A 22,305-nucleotide genomic window follows, 5' to 3' on the forward strand; every position below is an offset into this window, starting at 1 on the left:
ATTATCATTATAATAGTTATTACTGTTACCTTTATCATCATCATTATGATCAGCACAATAATTAATATCATTATTATCATTTTCGTTCTTGTTGGCGGTGGAGTAATGATCATTATCATTATCATTATTTTTATCATTTTTATGGTTTTAGTTGTTATTGTTATCATTGTTATCATTAGTGTTATTATCACCATCATTATTGGTGTTGCTTCTGCAATTATTGTTATTCCCATTATGATTATGTTGACGTTTTGTTTTTAGATTACTATTGCTAGTATGTTTATCATTTTGATTATTACCATTATCATTATCATCAGTATTATTTTGATCACTATTATTGTTTTTCTTGTTATTATTATCACTATCATATGTACTGTTATTATTTATATCATCATTATCATTATATCAACATTATCATTGATATTTATATTGTTACTATAAGTATTAGCATTCATTTGCTCCTATTACCATTAACATTGTTGTCTGGGGATTTTGTTATCATTAATATCATCCTGATTTTTTTTAAATTTTGCTTTGTTAGGAATATCTAACATAAACAAAAATTACAAAATTTTGATAACAATAATAATATTGTCATATTGGTTACCTGTTTCACAAGAAAACAATCTTTATTACTAATAACAGCAATAATGTTAATCATTGTCATCATAAACATCATTATCACCATTATCATTACCATTATCATCACGATCTTCATCAATATCACCATCATAATTTTTATCATCATTTTCACTATCATTATTAATACCATTATATATTTAAAAATATATATAAATATAATTATTATTATCATGACTGTTATCATTCTCATTATTATAGTTTTCATTATCCTCTTTATCGTTATCATGATAATAGAAGTAGTGAAAAAAATGATAATCATTATATTATAATAACCATCACAATAATAACATAATAACAACAACAACTTTTTTATGGAAGGAGGGAGGAAAAGCGAGGAAGAAAGAGAGAGAGAGAGAAAGAGGAAGAGAGAGGGAGAGAGAGAGTGGGGGGGAGAGAGAGAGAAAGAGAGAGTGTGAGAGAGTAAGAGAGAGAGAGAGAGATAGCGAGAGGGAGAGAGAGAGTGAGAGAGAGAGAATGGGAGAGAGAGAGAGAGAGAGAGAGAGAGAGAGAGAGAGAGAGAGGGAGAGAGAGAGAGAAAGAGAAGAAGAGAGAGAGAGAGAGGGGGGGGGAGAGAGAGAGAGAGGGAGGAGAGAGAGAAAAAGAGAAAGAGAGAGAGAGAAAGAGAGAGAGAGAGAGAGAGAGAGAGAGAGAGAGAGAGAGAGAGAGAGAGAGAGAGAGGGAGAGAAAGAGAGAGGGAGAGAGAGAGAGAAAGAGAGAGAGAGAGAGAGGGAGGAGAGAGAGAAAAAGAGAAAGAGAGAGAAAAAGAGAAAGAGAGAGAGAGAGAGAGAGAGAGGAGAGAGAGAGAGAAAGAGAGAGAAAGAGAGAGGGAGAGAGAGAGAGAGAGAGGAGAGAGAGAGAGAGAGAGAGAGAGAGAGAGAGAGAGAGAGAGAGAGCACCTGGTGGTGGTGGTTGAGAGGGGGGGTGTTTACATATAGAAAAAAGTCTTTTCCTTCATTACTTAATAAGTCTTCCTTGGTGTAATGGTTAGCACGATCGCCTCTAAAGCGATAGATTCGGGTTCGATCCCCGGCAGAGACTAGGAGACAGGATTCTTTTTTTTTTTTTTTTTTTTTTTTGACGATTAAATTCGAGGATAAAACACACTGTCATTGCTTGATGCTATATACCATTTATATTATTGCCATTAGTCACGAATAATCTTATTACCATCGTTTTAGTATCAGTAATATTATGCACGTATCCACTCCTTCGAAAGGCCTTATTTCGCTTCATGAATTACAAGCGTCTCAAATATACGGAATAAAGGGGTATAGATTTTTTTTTTCTTCTTTTTCTTTTTTTCTGTTTTTCTTTTGGTGTTTTACGTTTCTTGTGTTATCCTTGAGGTTCTCTTCTGATTTTATTCTACTTTGCTTTGTAAAGAAATTTGGAAATCTATCATATTAGAATCAGAAAACGATGATAATGATAATAATGATTACTTAATGGAATAATGATAATAGTTTCCTGTTGCACAACAAAGATAATTTATGATAATGGTTGCACAATAACAAATAAGAAGAGTGATACTAATACAATCAGAAAGAAAGAAAGAAAGAGCGAGAGGCAAAGAGAGAGAGAGAGAGACAGAGAGTAAAAAAGAGAGAAAGAGACAAACAGACTGACGTACGATCAACACACAGGAAAAGCAAGAGGGAAAAGAGACACGTAGAGACACACAAAGAAGTCAAAAAAAAAAATCTAGAGAGAGAGAGAGAGGAAGAGAGAGAGAGAGAGAAAGAGAGAGAGATGGAGAGAGGGGGGGGGAGAGAATGAGAGAGAGAGAGAGGGAGAGAGAGAGAGAGAGAGGGAGAGAGAATGAGAGAGAGAGAGAGAGGGAGAGAGAGAGAGAGAGAGAGGGGGGGGGGAGAGATAGAGAGAGAGAGAGAGAGAGAGAGAATGAGAGAGAGAGAGAGAGAGACGGAGAGGGAGAGAAAGAGAATGAGAGAGAGAGAGAATGAGAGAGAGAGAGAGAGACACGAATGTATTAAGACAGCAAAGGAGAAATAGCTAATGAGGTCAACTTCCCTTAATCAAAGACGCCAATGGAATAATGTTCACTTTCCGTTATACACTATACGCTATATAAGTGGTCTACCGTGCATGTAGGTAGGCTGATGAATTAGTGAATAAAGGAATATAAGAAAGGGAGGAACTATATGAAGGAAACGAACTAACAGGTAGATAGACACACAATTAGAAATACAGTTAAACAGAAATTCCTTTTTTTTCATACACAGATAACAATATACACATTTTTTAAACGATGAAATTCGAGGATAAAACACACTATCACTACCTGATGTAATCTAACAATTATTGCCATCAGTCATTCATAACCTTTTTATTGTTGTTTATTTACAGAAGTTTGCGCTTGTATCCATTCTTTTGTTTGAGACCAAATTTCGAGGCGCTTCGTGCATTATAAGCGTGTTTAATATACGGAATAAAGGGCTATATTTATTTATTTATTCATTTTTCTACTGTTTTTCGTTATTTGTTTTATCCTTGACTTTCCAGAGTTAATTTAATTTTGGTTCGTGAAGAAGTATGAAAATCTAATAATATTTGAGAATGATAAAATGATGATAATGATAATGATGATTACTTAATGGGATTCACAGCAAAAATACTTTATGATTTTGGTTACCTTATAACAAATAAGAATAGTGATACTAATGCTAACAGTAATGATAATAATCATTATCATCTTTATTATCATTATTATCAACATCATCATAATAATCATAATTCATAATGATAATCATGATACTAGTAATGATGATAAAAATGCTAGAAAAATAATTATCATTATAATTACAATAATCCTGCTAAAAATAACATTATAATACAGTAACAATAAAAGTAATATAGAGAGAAATTGAATGAAAGGAATGAGGAAGAGTAAGGAAGAGAGAGAGAGAGAGAGAGAGAGAGAGGGAGAGAGAGAGAGGGAGAGAGAGGGAGGGAGAGAGAGAGAGGGAGAGAGAGGGAGAGAGAGAGGGGGGGGGGAGAGAAAGAGAGAAAGAGGGGGGGGGGAGAGAGAGAGAGAGAGAGAGAGAGAGAGAGGGAGAGAGAGATAAAGAGAGAGAGAGAGACGGAGAGAGAGCACCTGGTGTGGGGGGGGGGGAGGTTTACATATAGAAAATAGTCTTTTCCTTCATTACATATTAGGTCTTCTGTGGTGTAATGGTTAGCACGATCGCCTCTAAAGCGATAGATTCTGGTTCGATCCCCGACGTAGACTAATCATTACGTTTTTTTTTCAGTTATTGCGTGTAATACGAATAAGTAACTTTTTCACAGTCTGATAATTTCATCAATTTCATTTTGAGTCTGAATTAGTCCGTAAAAAATATATATATAAACAATTCACTTTCTCAAACACATTTAACCTTATCCTTATTATCAATCACAGAGATTTAATTTCCTTGTTATCGTTATTAAGAGCACTAGGAATATAAACGTGTGTGTTATCACATTTATCATTATACTCATTATCATTATTATTATCATTACAGCTATCATTGTTATCATCATCATTATAATTATTGTTCTTTTTTGTCGATGTTTTTGCTTCTGTTGTTGTGATCATTGTAATATTTATTACCATTATCAGTATTACCATCCCCATCTTTGTTTTTATTCATTAATACTATCATGATCACCTGTTGTTATTACTTCATTGTCATTATTATTGCCGTTGTTAGTGTTGTTATCACTGTTATCTTTGTTTTCCTCATTATCAATATCTTTGTTATTATTACCGTTGTTATTGTTGTTATCACTGTTATCATTATCATCCTTGTTATCATGATTATTTTGGTGATATTATTATCATGATTCTTATCATCATTATTATCATCATTATTATTAGCATCATTTTTATTACTATCATTATCATTATCATCATTATTATCTTTATTATTATTATTCTCATCATTATCATTATTATCATTATTACTGTTATCATTAATAGCATCATTATTTTTAATATTATCCTTATTGTTATCTTCATCATCATCATTATTGTTACAATCGGTACAATCAATATTATTAATATCTTTATTGCCAATATTGTTATTGTTACTATTATCATCATTATCATTATCAATGTTATCTTCCTTAGTATCATCATTATTGTTATCACATTACCATTGTTACCATTATCATTATAATCGTTATTACTGTTATCTTTATTATCACTATAATTAATATCATTATTATCATTATCGTTCTTGTTGGCGGTGGTTTAATGATCATTATCATCATCATTATTTTTATCATTTTTATGGTTTTAGTTGTTATTGTTATCATTGTTATCATTAGTGTTGTTATCACCATCATTATTGGTGTTGCTTCTGCAATTATTGTTATTCCCATTATTGTTATTCCCATTTAGATTATTATTGCTATTATGTTTATCTTTTTTTATTACCATTATTATTATCATTATCATTGTTGTTAGGGGATTTTGTTATCATTGATATCATCCTAATTGTATTCCTTATCGCTGTTATCATCATCTTGTCTAACAATCAATCATTATCATTGTCTTCATTACTGCCATTATAATTATCAGCATTAGTCGTGGTAATGATGATGATTAATGATGATGATAATAATATTGATAAGATGGTGATGGTGAGGAGGAGGTTGTTATCGTGATGATGATGGTGATGATGACTAATAGTGGTGATGATGAGAGTAATGATGAAAAGCAAAGTATCAAATTTACAAGCAGAGAGAGAAAGAGAGAGAGAGAGAGAGAGAGGGAATTGGACAAACAGACAGACAGAGACAGAGAAACAGATATGTGCATTTAGAGAGACAGAGATTAAGATAGTGAGAGAGAGACATAGGAGATAGAGAAATAGAATGAGAGAAAGAGAATTGTGGGGGGGCGGGGGGCTACGTCTGAATATATTTTTTTATACGATTAAATTCTAGGGGAAAAACACATACTATCACTACCTGATTTGATTTAACAATTATTGCCATTAGTCATGAATTATATTATTATTATCGTTGGTAATTGCATTAGCTTGATGTATGTATTCATTCCTTCGAAAGACCATATTTCGCTCCGTGTATTTTATGCGTCTCAAATATACGGAATAAAAGTTTGTTTTTTTTTTTTTTTCTTTTCTTTTTCTGGTGTTTTTCGATTTTTGTTTTATTCTTGACCTTCTTCTCCTGATTTTTAAAAAATTTGCTTTGTTATGAAATATGAATATCTTACATAAACAAAAATGACAAAATTATGATGACAATAATAATATTGATGACTTAACTGGAGAAAGATATTGGTTACCTGTTTCACAAGAAAAAATCTTTACTACTACTAACAGGAACCATGATAATCATTGTCATCATAAACATCATTATCATCATTATCATTACCATTATCATCATGACCTTCATCAATTTGACCATTATTATTTTTATCATCATTTTCACCATCATTATTACCATTATATATTTTTTTAAAAATTAAAATTACTATTATCACCATGACTGTTACCATTCTCATTATTATCGTTTTCATTATCCTCTTTATCGTTATCATGATAATAGATATAGTGACAAAAATAATAATCATTATCATTATGATAACCATCACAATAATAACATAATAATAGCAACAACTTTTTATGGAAGGAGGGAGGAAAAGCGAGGAAGAATGAGAGAGAGAGAAAGAGGAAGAGAGAGGGAGAGAGAGGGAGAGAGAGAGAAAGAGAGTGAGAGTGAGAAAGAGAAAGAGAGTGAGAGAGAGAGATAGAAAAGAGACAAAGAGAGAGAGAGAGAGAGAGAGGAGAGAGAGAGAGAGAAAGAGACAAAGAAGAGAGAGAGAGAAGAGAGAGAGAGAGAGAGAAGAAGAGAGAGAGAGAGAGAAAAAGAGAAAGAGAGAGAGAGAGAGAGAGAGAGAGAGAGAGAGAAAGAGAAAGAGAGAGAAAAAGAGAAAGAGAGAGAGAGAGAGGAGAGAGAGAGAGAGAGAGAGCACCTGGTGGTGGTGGTTGAGAGGGAGGGGGGGGTATTTACATATACAAAATAGTCTTTTCCTTCATCACTTATTAAGTCTTCCTTGGTGTAATGGTTAGCACGATCGCCTCTAAAGCGATAGATTCGGGTTCGATCCCCGGCAGAGACTAGCAGACATAATAATTTTTTTTTTTTTTTTTTTTTTTTACGATTAAATTCGAGGATAAAACACACTGTCATTGCTTGATGTTATATATCATTTACATTATTTCCATTAGTCATGAATAATCTTATCGTTATCGTTTTAGTATCAGTAATGTTATGCACGTATCCACTCCTTCGAAAGGCCTTATTTCGCTTCATGAATTACAAGCGTCTCAAATATACGGAATAAAGGGGTATAGATTTTTATTTCTTTTTTTTACGTTTTTGTATCATCATTATTGTTATCACATTACCATTGTTATCATTATAATCGTTATTACTGTTATCGTTATCATCACTATAATTAATATCATTATTTTCACTATAATTAATATAATTATTATCACTATAATTAATATCATTATTATCACTATAATTAATATCATTATCATCACTATAATTAATATCATTATTATCACTATAATTAATATCATTATTATCACTATGATTAATATCATTATTATCACTATAATTAATATCATTATCATCACTATAATTAATATCATTATTATCACTATAATTAATATCATTATTATCACTATAATTAATATCATTATTATCGATATAATTAATATCATTATTATCACTATAATTAATATCATTATTATCACTATAATTAATATCATTATTATCGATATAATTAATATCATTATTATCACTATAATTAATATAATTATCACTATAATTAATATCATTATTATCACTATAATTAATATCATTATTATCACTATAATTAATATAATTATTATCACTATAACTAATATCATTACTCGTTCTTGTTGGCGGTGATTTAATGATCGTTTTGTTTTTAGATTATTATTGCTATTATGTTTATAATTTTAATTGTTCACATTATTATTATCCTCATCATCATTATTATATTTATTACTAATATTGTTTTTATTGTTATTATTATCACTATCATAAGCACTGTCATTATTCATATCATCATTATCACTGAAGTCTGAATATTTTTTTTAATACGATTAAATTCTAGGGGAAAAAACACACACTATCACTACCTGATTTGATTTAACAATTATTGCCATTAGTCATGAACGATCTTATTACTATCGTTGGTAATTGCATTAGCTTGATGTATGTATTCATTCCTTCGAAAGACCATATTTCGCTTCGTGTATTTTATGCGTCTCAAATATACGGAATAAAAGTTTTTTTTTTCTTTCTTTCTTTTTCTGGTGTTTTTCGATTTTTGTTTTATTCTTGACCTTCTTCTCCTGATTTTATTTCATTTTGCTTTGTTAAGAAATATGAATATCTAACATAAACAAAAATGACAAAATTATGATGACAATATTAATATTGATGACTTAATTGGATAATGATATTGGTTACCTGTTTCACAAGAAAATAATCTTTACTACTAATAACAGCAATAATGATAATCATTGTCATCATAAACATCATTATCACCATTATCATTACCATTATCATCATGACCTTCATCAATTTGACCATTATTATTTCTATAATCATTTTCACCATCATTATTAATACCATTATATATTTAAAAAAAAAATAAAATTACTATTATCACCATGACTGTTATCATTCTCATTATTATCGTTTTCATTATCCTCTTTATCGTTATCATGATAATAGAAATAGTGACAAAAATAATAATCATTATAATTATAATAACCATCACAATAATAACATAATAACAGCAACAACTTTTTATGGAAGGAGGGAGGAAAAGCGAGGAAGAAAGAGAGAGAGAAAGAGGAAGAGAGAGGGAGAGAGAGAGATAGAGAGAGAAGAAGAGAGAGACAGAGAGAGAGAGGGAGGGAGGAGAGAGAGAAAAAGAGAAAGAGAGAGAGAGAGGAGAGAGAGAGATAGAAAGAGACAAAGAGAGAGAGAGAGAGAGAGAGAGAGAGAGAGAAAGAGAAAGAGAGAGAAAAAGAGAAAGAGAGAGAGAGAGAGAGAGAGAGAGAGAGAGAGAGAGAAAGAGAAAGAGAGAGAAAAAGAGAAAGAGAGAGAGAGAGAGGAGAGAGAGAGAGAGAGAGAGCACCTGGTGGTGGTGGTTGAGAGGGAGGGGGGGGTATTTACATATACAAAATAGTCTTTTCCTTCAACACTTATTAAGTCTTCCTTGGTGTAATGGTTAGCACGATCGCCTCTAAAGCGATAGATTCGGGTTCGATCCCCGGCAGAGACTAGCAGACATAATAATTTTTTTTTTGTTTTGTTTTTTTACGATTAAATTCGAGGATAAAACACACTGTCATTGCTTGATGTTATATATCATTTACATTATTTCCATTAGTCATGAATAATCTTATCGTTATCGTTTTAGTATCAGTAATGTTATGCACGTATCCACTCCTTCGAAAGGCCTTATTTCGCTTCATGAATTACAAGCGTCTCAAATATACGGAATAAAGGGGTATAGATTTTTATTTCTTTTTTTTACGTTTTTGTATCATCATTATTGTTATCACATTACCATTGTTATCATTATAATCGTTATTACTGTTATCGTTATCATCACTATAATTAATATCATTATTATCACTATAATTAATATAATTATTATCACTATAATTAATATCATTATTATCACTATAATTAATATCATTATCATCACTATAATTAATATCATTATTATCACTATAATTAATATCATTATTATCACTATAATTAATATCATTATTATCACTATAATTAATATCATTATCATCACTATAATTAATATCATTATTATCACTATAATTAATATCATTATTATCACTATAATTAATATCATTATTATCGATATAATTAATATCATTATTATCACTATAATTAATATCATTATTATCACTATAATTAATATCATTATTATCGATATAATTAATATCATTATTATCACTATAATTAATATAATTATTATCACTATAATTAATATCATTATTATCACTATAATTAATATCATTATTATCACTATAATTAATATAATTATTATCACTATAACTAATATCATTACTCGTTCTTGTTGGCGGTGATTTAATGATCGTTTTGTTTTTAGATTATTATTGCTATTATGTTTATAATTTTAATTGTTCACATTATTATTATCCTCATCATCATTATTATATTTATTACTAATATTGTTTTTATTGTTATTATTATCACTATCATATGCACTGTCATTATTCATATCATCATTATCACTGAAGTCTGAATATTTTTTTTAATACGATTAAATTCTAGGGGAAAAAAACACACACTATCACTACCTGATTTGATTTAACAATTATTGCCATTAGTCATGAACGATCTTATTATCATCGTTGGTAATTGCATTAGCTTGATGTATGTATTCATTCCTTCGAAAGACCATATTTCGCTTCGTGTATTTTATGCGTCTCAAATATACGGAATAAAAGTCTTTTTTTTCTTTCTTTCTTTTTCTGGTGTTTTTCGATTTTTGTTTTATTCTTGACCTTCGTCTCCTGATTTTTTATTTTATTTTTTTTTTTTTTTTTTTTTTTTTTTTTTGCTTTGTTAGGAATATCTAACATAAACAAAAATGACAAAATTATGATGACAATAATAATATTGTCATATTGGTTACCTGTTTCACAAGAAAAAGAATCTTTACTACTAATAACAGCAATAATGATGATCATTGTCATCATAAACTTCATTATCACCATTATCATTACCATTATCATCACGATCTTCATCAATATCACCATCATAATTTTTATCATCATTTTCACTATCATTATTAATACCATTATATATTTTTAAAAAATTAAGATTAAAATGAAAAACACATGCAATAAAATAATCGTAAAACACTGTTTAGGAGTTGAAAACAATTTAGATTCAATGCTAACAAATGCGGACCATTTTTATTTTATTTTTTTCTCTATACAAATTGTCAATCATTATTTATTGAAATATAAAGCATTTTCACTAACTACATTTCCTCTGAACTAGAATAAATACGTAAATAAAAACAATGAAAGGAAGGAGAACGAGAGAGAGAGAGAAAGAGGGAGAGAGAGAGAATGAAAGAGAGAGTAAGAACCAGAGAGAGAGAGAGAGAGAGAGAGAGAGAGACAGAAACAGGAAGAGAATGAGAGAGAGAGAGAGAAAGAAAGAGTGAGAGGGGGGGGGGGGTACATCATATAACCGTCTTTTCCTTAATAATTTATTAAGTCTTCCTTGGTGCAATGGTTAGCACGATCGCCTCTAAAGCGATAGATTCGGGTTCGATTCCCGGCAGAGACTAATCATTACGTTTTTTTTTTTTTTTTTTTTTCAGTTATTGCGTGTAATACGAATAAGTAACTTTTTCACAGTCTGATCATTTTTTTCATTTTCTAAAGTTGAGTCTGATTTAGTCCGTAAAAAAAAATATATATATATAAACAATTCACTATTTCTCAAAAACATTTAACCTTATCCTTATTATCAATCACAGAGATTTAATTTCCTTGTTATCGTTATTAAGAGCACTAGGAATATAAACGTGTGTTATCACATTTATCATTATACTCATTATCATTATTATTATCATTACAGCTATCATTGTTATCATCATCATTATAATTATTGTTTTTTTGTTGTTGTTTTTTTGTCGATGTTTTTGCTTCTGTCGTTGTGATCATTATAATATTTATTACCATTATCAGCGAGAGTATTACCATCCCCATCTTTGTTTTTATTCATTAATACTATCATGATCACCTGTTGTTATTACTTCATTGTCATTATTATTGCCGTTGTTAATGTTGTTATCATTGTTATCTTTGTTTTCCTCATTATCAGTATCTTTGTTATTATTACCGTTGTTATTGTTGTTGTTGTCACTGTTATCATTATCATCCTTGTTATCATGATTATTTTAGTGATATTATTATCATGATTATTATCATAATTATTATCATCATTATTATTAGCATCATTTTTATTATTATCATTATTATCATTATCATTAGCATCATTATTATCTTTATTATTATTATTCTCATCATCATCATCATTATCATTATTACTGTTATCATTAATAGTATCATTATTTTTAACATTATCCTTATTGTTATCTTTATCATAATTATCATTATTGTTACAATCGTTACAATCAATATTACTAATATCTTTATTGCCAATATTGTTATTGCTACTATTATCATCATTATCATTATCAATGTTATTTTCCTTAGTATCATCATTATTGTTATCACATTACCATTGTTATCATTATCATTATAATCGTTATTACTGTTATCTTTATCATCCATATAATTAATATCATTATTATAATTTTCGTTCTTGTTGGCGGTGGTTTAATGATCATTATCATTATCATTATTTTTATCATTTTTACGGTTTTAATTGTTGTTGTTATCATTATTATCATTAGTGTTGTTATCACCACCATTATTGGTGTTGCTTCTGCAATTTTGGTTATTCCCATTATGATTATGTTGACGTTTTGTTTTTAGATTATTATTGCTAGTATGTTTATCATTTTTGTTATTACCATTATTATTACCATTATCATCATCTTTTTTTATCACTAATATTGTTATTATTGTTGTTATTATCACTATTATATGTACTGTTATCATCTATATCATCATTATCATTGATATTGATATTGTTTCTATAAGTATTAGCATTGATTTGTTATTATTACCATTATCATTGTTGTTTGGGGATTTTGTTATCATTAACATCATCCTAATTGTATTTGTTATCGCTGTTATCATTATCTTGTCTAACCATCAGGCATTATCATTGTCTTCATTACTGTCATTATTATCATTCATCATCATCATCATCATTATTATTATTATTATCATTATAATTATCAGGATTAGTCGTGGTAATGATGATGATGATTGATGATGATAATAATGATGATGAGATGGTGAGGAGGAGGTTGTTCTCGTGATGATGATAGTGATGATGAGAGTAATGATGAAAAGCAAAGTATCAAATTTACAAACAAATAGAAAGAGAGAGAGAGAATGAGAGAGGGAGATTGAGAGAGAGAGAGAGAGAGAGAGAGAGAAAGAAAGAGAGAGAGAGAGAGAGAGAGAGGGAGGGAGAGAGAGAGAGAAAGAGAGAGGGAGAATAAGAGAGAGAGAGAGAATCGGACAGACAGACAGAGACAGAGAAACAGATGTGTGCATTTAGAGAGACAGAGATTAAGATTAAATTCGAGAGAAAAAACACACTATCACTGTTTGATGTTATTTATCAAATCTATTACTGCCACTAGACATGAATATCTATTTATTATCGTTTTTAGTATCAGTAGTTTGCCGTGAAGCCACATTTCGCTTCATGTATTTATTTATTTATTTATGAACAACATGTATTTATTTATTTATTTATGAGTATTATTTATTTATGAGCGTCTCAAATGCACAGAATAAAAGGGTTTATTAAAAAAAAAAAAAAAAAAAAAAAAAAAAAACATTTATTTCCTGTTGTTTTTTTCTTTCTTTTACTCTTGACTTCTCCTTATTATCCTTATTATCCTTACTATCATCATCAACATCATAATCATCACCATTATCATTATCATTATTACCATTATCATCATCACTGTCTTCATCAATATCGCCACTATTAGCATCGTTATCCTCATTTTCATTATCACTATTAATACCATTATTTATATTTTCACCACCATTCTTATCATCATCATCACTTTTGTCATTGTGATTACTACCGTAATATAGGGAGAGTAATTTAGTAATATGGGAGAGACTGAACAGAGGAGGAAGGAAGAGAGAGAGAGAGAGAAAGATGGAGAGAGAGAGAGAGAGAGAGATAGCGAGAGTGAGATGGGGGGAGAGAAATAGAGAGTATGAGAGAAACTAAGAGAGAGAGAGAGAGAGAGAGAGAGAGAGAGAGAGAGAGAGAGAGAGAGAGAGAGAGAGAGAGAGAGAGAGAGAGAGAGAGAGAGAGAGAGAGAGAGAGAGAGAGAGAGAGAGAGAGGGAGAGAGAGAGAGAGAGAAAGCACCTGGTAAGGGGGGAGGGGGTTACATATTCAAAACAGTCTTTTCCTTCATCACATATTAAATCTTCCTTGGTGTAATGGTTAGCACGATCGCCTCTAAAGCGATAGATTCGGGTTCGATCCCCGGCAGAGACTAGCTATCAAAATATTTTTTTTTCTTTTTTTTTTTTTGACGATTAAATTCGAGGATAAAACACACTCTCATTGCTTGATGTTATATATCATTTACATTATTTCCATTAGTCATGAATAATCTTATCGTTATCGTTTTAGTATCAGTAATGTTATGCACGTATCCACTCCTTCGAAAGGCCTTATTTCGCTTCATGAATTACAAGCGTCTCAAATATACGGAATAAAGGGGTATAGATTTTTATTTCCTTTTTTTTACGTTTTTGTGTATTATCATTATTGTTATCACATTACCATTGTTATCATTATCATTATAATCGTTATTACTGTTATCTTTATCATCACTATAATTAATATCATTATTATCACTATAATTAATATCATTATTATCACTATAATTAATATCATTATTATCACTTTAATTAATATCATTATTCGTTCTTGTTGGCGGTGATTTAATGATCGTTTTGTTTTTAGATTATTATTGCCATTATGTTTATAATTTTTATTGTTCCATTATTATTATCATTATCGTCATTATTATTTTTATTACTAATATATTGTGTTTTTTTTGTTATTATTATCATTATATATACTATTATTATATATATCATAATTATCATTATATCAGCATTATCATTGATATTGATATTGTTTCTATAAGTATTAGCATTAATTTGCTCCTATTACCATTAACATTGTTGTTGGGGATTTTGTTATCATTAACATATCCTAATTGTATTTGTAATCGCTGTTATCATTATCTTGTCTAACCATCAACCATTATCATTGTCTTCATTACTGCCATTATAATTATCAGCATTAGTCGTGGTAATGAGGATTGATGATGATTGATGATAATAATGATGATAAGATGGTGATGGTTAAGAGGAGGTTGTTTGTGATGATGATGATGATGATGATGATGACGAGAGTGGTGTTAAGATGAGGATGGTAAAGAAGAAGTTTATCTCGTTAGGATGATGATGATAACATATAGAGGTGGCGATGAGAGCAATGATGAAAGACAAAGTATCAAATTTACAAGCAGAGAGAGAGAGATTGAGAGAGGAAGAGAGAAAGAGAGAGAGAGAGAGAGAGAATTGGACAAACAGACAGACAGAGACAGAGAAACAGATGTGTGCATTTAGAGAGACAGAGATTAAGATAGCGAGAGAGACATAGGAGATAGAGAAATAGAATGAGAGAAAGAGAATTCGGGGGGGGGGGGGGGGCTACGTCTGAATATATTTTTTTATACGATTAAATTCTAGGGGAAAAAACACACACTATCACTACCTGAGTTGATTTAACAATTATTGCCATTAGTCATGAACGATCTTATTATTATCGTTGGTAATTGCATTAGCTTGATGTATGTATTCATTCCTTCGAAAGACCATATTTCGCTTCGTGTATTTTATGCGTCTCAAATATACGGAATAAAAGTTTTTTTCTTTCTTTCTTCCTTTCTTTCTTTTTCGATTTTTGTTTTATTCTGACCTTCTCCTGATTTTATTTCATTTTGATTTGTTAAGGAATATGATATCTAACATAAACAAAAATGACAAAATTATGATGACAATAATAATATTGATTACTTCTAATTGGAGAAAGATTGGGAGAAAGTTATTGGTTACCTTGTTTCAAAAGATAAAATCTTTACTACTAATAACAGCAATAATGATATTCATTGTCATCATAAACATCATTATCACCACTATCATTACCATTATCATCACGATCTTCATCAATACACCATTATAATTTTTATCATATTTTCACTATCATTATTAATACCATTATATATTTTTAAAAAATAGATATTAAAAATGAAAAACACATGCAAATAAAATAATCGTTTCAAACAAACACACTGTTGTTTAGGTGAAAACAATTTAGATACAATGCTAACAAATGCGGGACCATTTTTATTTTATATTTTTTTCTATCTATATACAAACTGTCAATCATTTTATTTATTGAAAGATAAAAGCATTTTCACTAACTACATTTACCTCCTCTGAAACTAGAATAAATACGTAAACTAAAAAACAATGAAAGGAAGTGGTAGACAACCGAGAGAGAGAGAAGAGGGAGAGAGAAAGGAATGAAAAGAAGAGAAGAGGAATCAGAGAGAGAAGAGAAAGAGGGAGAGAGAGAGAATGAAAGAGAGAGCAAGAACCAGAGAGAGAGAGAGCGAGAGAGAGGAGAGACAGCCACAGGAAGAGGGAATGAGGGAGAGAGAGAGAAGGAAAGAGTGAGAGGGGGGGGGGGGGGGGGGGGGTACATCATATAACCGTCTTTTCCTTAATAATTTATTTAAAGTCCTTCCTTGGTGCAATGGTTAGCACGATATCGCACTCTAAAGCCGATAGATTTCGGTGTTCGATTTTCCCTGGCAGAGACTAATATTAGTTTTTTTTTTTTTTTTTTTCAGGAGTTATTGCGTGTAATTCGGAATAAGTTAACTTTTTCACTACACCTGATATTCATCAATTCATTTTCTAAATGTTGAGTCTTGATAAGTTGTCCGTAAAAAAAATATATATATATAAACAATTCACTATTTTCAAACGATTTAACCCTTATCCCTTATTATCAATACACAGAGATTTAATTTCTTGTTATCGTTTATTAAAGGAGCCCTAGGAATATAAACGAGAGTTATCACATTTTATCATTATACTCATCTTATCATTATTAATATCATTGACAAGCTATCATTGTTATCATCATCATTAATAATTATTGTTTTTTTTGTTTATGTTTTTTTGTCGATGTTTTTGCGTTCTGTCGTTTGTGATCATTATCTATTTATTTACCGTTATCAGTATAGAGTTTCATATTACCATCCCATCTTTGTTTTATTCATTAAATACTATCATGATCATGTTGTTATTTATTCAATTGTCCAATTAATGTATTGCCGTTGTTAATGATGTTGTATCATTGTTATCTTTGTTTTCATTATCATGTATCTATGTTATAATTACCGTTGTTATTGTTGTTGTTGTCACTATTATCATTATCATCTGATATCATGATTATTTTATAGTGTTCATCTAAATATATATCATCATTATAATTTCATAATTATTATCATCATTTTCATTATTATCAATAATTAAATTTAGCATCATTTTAATTATTATCTCATATTATTATCATTTATCATTAGCATCATTATTATCTTTAACATTATTATTCACAACTCATCATCATCATTATCATTTATTACTGTTTATCATTAATAAGTATCATTATTTTTAAACATTCAATAAGCCTTATTGTTATCATTTTCTTTATAATTATCATTATTGTTAATATTTAACAATCGTTACAATCAATATTATAATATCTTTATTGCCAATATTGTTTTATTGCTAACGTATTATCATCATTATCATTATCAATGTAATTTTCCTTAGTATCATCATTATTGTTATCACATTACCATTGGTTATCAATTATATCATTATAATCGTTATTATGTTCTTCTTTATCATCATATAATTAATGATCATTATTAATAATTTTCGCCGTTCTTGTTGGCGGGTGGTTTTTAATGATCATTATCATAATATCATTATTTTTAATCATTTTATTAATAGTTTTAATTGTTGTTGGTTATCATTATTATCATTAGTGTTGTTTATCCACCACCATTATTGGTGTTGCTTCTGCAATTTTGGTTATTTTATTACTCCCAATTATGATTTTATGTTAGAACGTTTTGTTTTAGATTATTAATTAGCTAGTATGTTTTATCATGTTTATCTGTTATTACCATTATTATATTTAACATCATTATCATCATTATAATTTTTTATCACTAATATAATTGTTATTTAATTGTTTGTTATTATCACTATTATTGTACTGTCATTATATATATCATTATCATTATATCATTCATTATCATTGATATTGAATATTGTTTCTATAAGTATTCAGCATATCAAATTTTGTTATTATTACCATTAATCATTGTTGTTTTGGGGATAATTTTTGTTATCATTAATATCATCCTAATTGTATTTGTTATCTCTGTTATCATTACCTTGTCTAACCATCAACCATTATCATTGTCTTCATTACTGTCATTATTCATCATCATCATCATCATCATCATCATTATTATTATCATTATAATTATCAGGATTAGTCGTGGTAATGATGATGATGATTGATGATGATAATAATGATGATGAGATGGTGAGGAGGAGGTTGTTCTCGTGATGATGATAGTGATGATGAGAGTAATGATGAAAAGCAAAGTATCAAATTTACAAACAAATAGAAAGAGAGAGAGAGAATGAGAGAGGGAGAATGAGAGAGAGAAAGAGAGAGAGAGAGAGAGAGAGAGAGAGAGAGAGAGAGAGAGAGAGAGATGGAGGGAGAGAGACAGAGAGAGAGAAAGAGAGAAAGAGAATAAGAAAGAGAGAGAGAATCGGACAAACAGACAGACAGAGACAGAGAAACAGATGTGTGCATTTAGAGAGACAGAGATTAAGATTAAATTCGAGAGAAAAAACACACTATCACTGTTTGATGTTATTTATCAAATCTATTACTGCCACTAGGCATGAATATCTATTTATTATCGTTTTTAGTATCAGTAGTTTGCAGTGAAGCAACATTTCGCTTCATGTATTTATTTATTTATTTATGAGCAACATGAATTTATTTATTTATTTATGAGTATTATTTATTTATGAGCGTCTCAAATGCACAGAATAAAAGGGTTTATTAAAAAAAAAAAAAAAAAAAAAAAAAAAAAAAAAAAAAATTATTTCCTGTTGTTTTTTTCTTTCTTTTACTCTTGACTTCTCCTTATTATCCTTATTATCATTACTATCATCATCAACATCATAATCATCACCATTATCATTATCATTATTACCATTATCATCATCACTGTCTTCATCAATATCACCACTATTAGCATCGTTATCCTCATTTTCATTATCACTATTAATACCATTATTTATATTTTCACCATCATTCTTATCATCATCATCACTTTTGTCATTGTGATTACTACCGTAATATAGGGAGAGTAATTTAGTAATATGGGAGAGACTGAACAGAGGAGGAAGGAAGAGAGAGAGAGAGAGAAAGATGGAGAGAGAGAGAGAGAGAGAGAGAGAGAGAGAGAGAGGGGGGGAGAGAGAGAGAGAGAGAAAGAGAGAGAGAGAGAGAGAGAGAGAGAGAGAGAGAGAGAGAGAGAGAGAGAGAGAGAGAAAGCAGAGAGAGAGAGCAGAGAGGAGAGAGAGAGAGAGAGAGAGAGAGAGAGAGAGAGAGAGAGAGAGAGAGAGAGAGAGCACCTGGTGAGGGGGGGGGGGGTTACATATACAAAATAGTATTTTCCTTCATCACATATTAAGTCTTCCTTGGTGTAATGGTTAGCACGATCGCCTCTAAAGCGATAGATTCGGGTTCGATCCCCGGCAGAGACTATCTATCAAAATATTTTTTTTTCTTTTCTTTTCTTTTTTACATTTAAATTCGAGGATAAAACACACTCTCATTGCCTGATGCTATATACCATTTATATTATTTCCATTAGTCATGAATAATCTTATCGTTATCGTTTTAGTATCAGTAATGTTATGCACGTATCCACTCCTTCGAAAGGCCTTATTTCGCTTCATGAATTACAAGCGTCTCAAAGATACGGAATAAAGGGGTATAGATTTTTTTTATTTCTTTTTTTTTAACGTTTTTTGTATCATCATTATTGTTATTACATTACCATTCTTATCATTATCATTATAATATTTATTACTGTTATCTTTATCATCACTATAATTGATATTATTATCACTATAATTAATATCATTATTATCACTATAATTAATATCATTATTATCACTATAATTAATATCATTATTCGTTCTTGTTGGCGGTGATTTAATGATCGTTTTGTTTTTAGATTATTATTGCCATTATGTTTATAATTTTTATTGTTCCCATTATTATTATCATTATCGTCATTATTATTTTTATTACTAATATTGTTGTTGTTTTTTTGTTATTATTATCACTATCATATGTACTATTATTATATATATCATCATTATCATTATATCAGCATTATCATTGATATTGATATTGTTTCTATAAGTATTAGCATTAATTTGCTCCTATTACCATTAACATTGTTGTTTGGGGATTTTGTTATCATTAACATCATCCTAATTGTATTTGTTATCGCTGTTATCATTATCTTGTCTAACCATCAACCATTATCATTGTCTTCATTACTGTCATTATAATTATCAGCATTAGTCGTGGTAATGATGATGATGATGATTGATGATGATAATAATGATGATGAGATGGTGATGGTGAGGAGGAGGTTGTTCTTGTGATGATGATGATGGTGATGATGATGACTGATAGTGGTGATAAGATGATGATGGTGAAGAAGAGGTTTATCTCGTTATGATGATGATGATGACTGATAGTGGTGATGATGAGAGTAATGATGAAAGACAAAGTATCAAATTTACAAGCAGAGAGAGAGAGATTGAGAGAGGAAGAGAGAAAGAGAGAGAGAGAGAGAGAGAATTGGACAAACAGACAGACAGAGACAGAGAAACAGATATGTGCATTTAGAGAGACAGAGATTTAGATAGTGAGAGTGACATAGGAGATAGAGAAATAGAATGAGAGAAAGAGAATTCGGGGTGGGGGGGGGCTACGTCTAAATATATATATATATTTTTTTACGATTAAATTCTAGGGGAAAAACACACACTATCCCTACCTGATTTGATTTAACAATTATTGCCATTAGTCATGAACGATCTTATTATTATCGTTGGTAATTGCATTAGCTTGATGTATGTATTCATTCCTTCGAAAGACCATATTTCGCTTCGTGTATTTTATGCGTCTCAAATATACGGAATAAAAGTTTTTTTTTTTCTCTTTCTTTCTTCCTTTCTTTCTTTTTCGATTTTTGTTTTATTCTTGACCTTCTCCTGATTTTATTTCATTTTGATTTGTTAAGAAATATGAATATCTAACATAAACAAAAATGACAAAATTATGATGACAATAATAATATTGATTACTTAATTGGAGAAAGATATTGGTTACCTGTTTCAAAAGATAAAATCTTTACTACTAATAACAGCAATAATGATATTCATTGTCATCATAAACATCATTATCACCACTATCATTACCATTATCATCACGATCTTCATCAATATCACCATTATAATTTTTATCATATTTTCACTATCATTATTAATACCATTATATACTTTTTAAAAAATTGCTATTATCACCATGACTTTTATCATTCTCATTATTATCGTTTTCATTATCCTCTTTAGCGTTATCATGATAATAAAAATAGTGACAAAAATAATAATCATAATCATAATAACCATCACAATAATAACATAATAACAGCAACAACTTTTTATGGAAGGAGGTAGGAGAAACGAGGAAGAAAGAGAGAGAGAGAGAAAGAGGAAGAGAGAGGGAGAGAGAGAGGGGGTGGGGATGCATTATATAATCGTATTTTCCTTAATAATTAATTAAGTCTTCTGTGGTGTAATGGTTAGCACGATCGCCTTTAAAGCGATAGATTCTGGTTCGATTCCCGGTAGAGACTAGGAGACATAATTCTTTTTTTTTTTTAATGTTTAAATTCGAGAAACGAAAAACACACTATCACTACCTAATTTGATTTATCAATTCTGTTATCAACATTAATCAGGATTATCTTATCGCTATCGTTGACTTGACGTATTACAAGCGTCTCAAATATAGGAATAAAGAGGTTTGTTTATCTATATATCTATTTTCCTAATATCCCTAAATATATCTTTCTTTTCCTTCCTTTCGCATTAAGTCTTCCGCGGTGTAATGGTTGCTATAAAGCGAATCATTTTAAAGCTTTCTGTTACTATTTTTATCGTTATCAACATCGTCATTATGATCATTATTCTCATCATTATCATCATCCTTACTATTATCATTATTGATATTATTTTGGTAGTAGTATCAATATATTATTATTATCATCGTAACAATAATTAACATCATCATTTTTAGGTTTATTACTATCATCATTACTACTTTTGTTATTGTTAAAATCATTAACCATTTCGTATTTGTATTAATATTTATTTTTGTTTGTTTATGTCCTCTTTCACTTCTTGTAATGACGTTTATTTGTGTGTTTGTGTGTGTGTGTTGTGGGTGGGGGTGGGGGGGGGGGGGGGGGGGGGGGGGGGGGGGTGTTGCTACTCTCAAAGTCAATCTGCAATTGCCAAATGTTGATGCCATAAGCATAATGGAACCTGCTGATGTTATTTCGCCAAATCCATCCG

Source organism: Penaeus japonicus, unplaced genomic scaffold (assembly GCF_977035675.1).
Source record: "Penaeus japonicus unplaced genomic scaffold, GWHDUDI00000001_assembly GWHDUDI00000012, whole genome shotgun sequence".
NCBI lineage: Eukaryota > Metazoa > Arthropoda > Malacostraca > Decapoda > Penaeidae > Penaeus > Penaeus japonicus.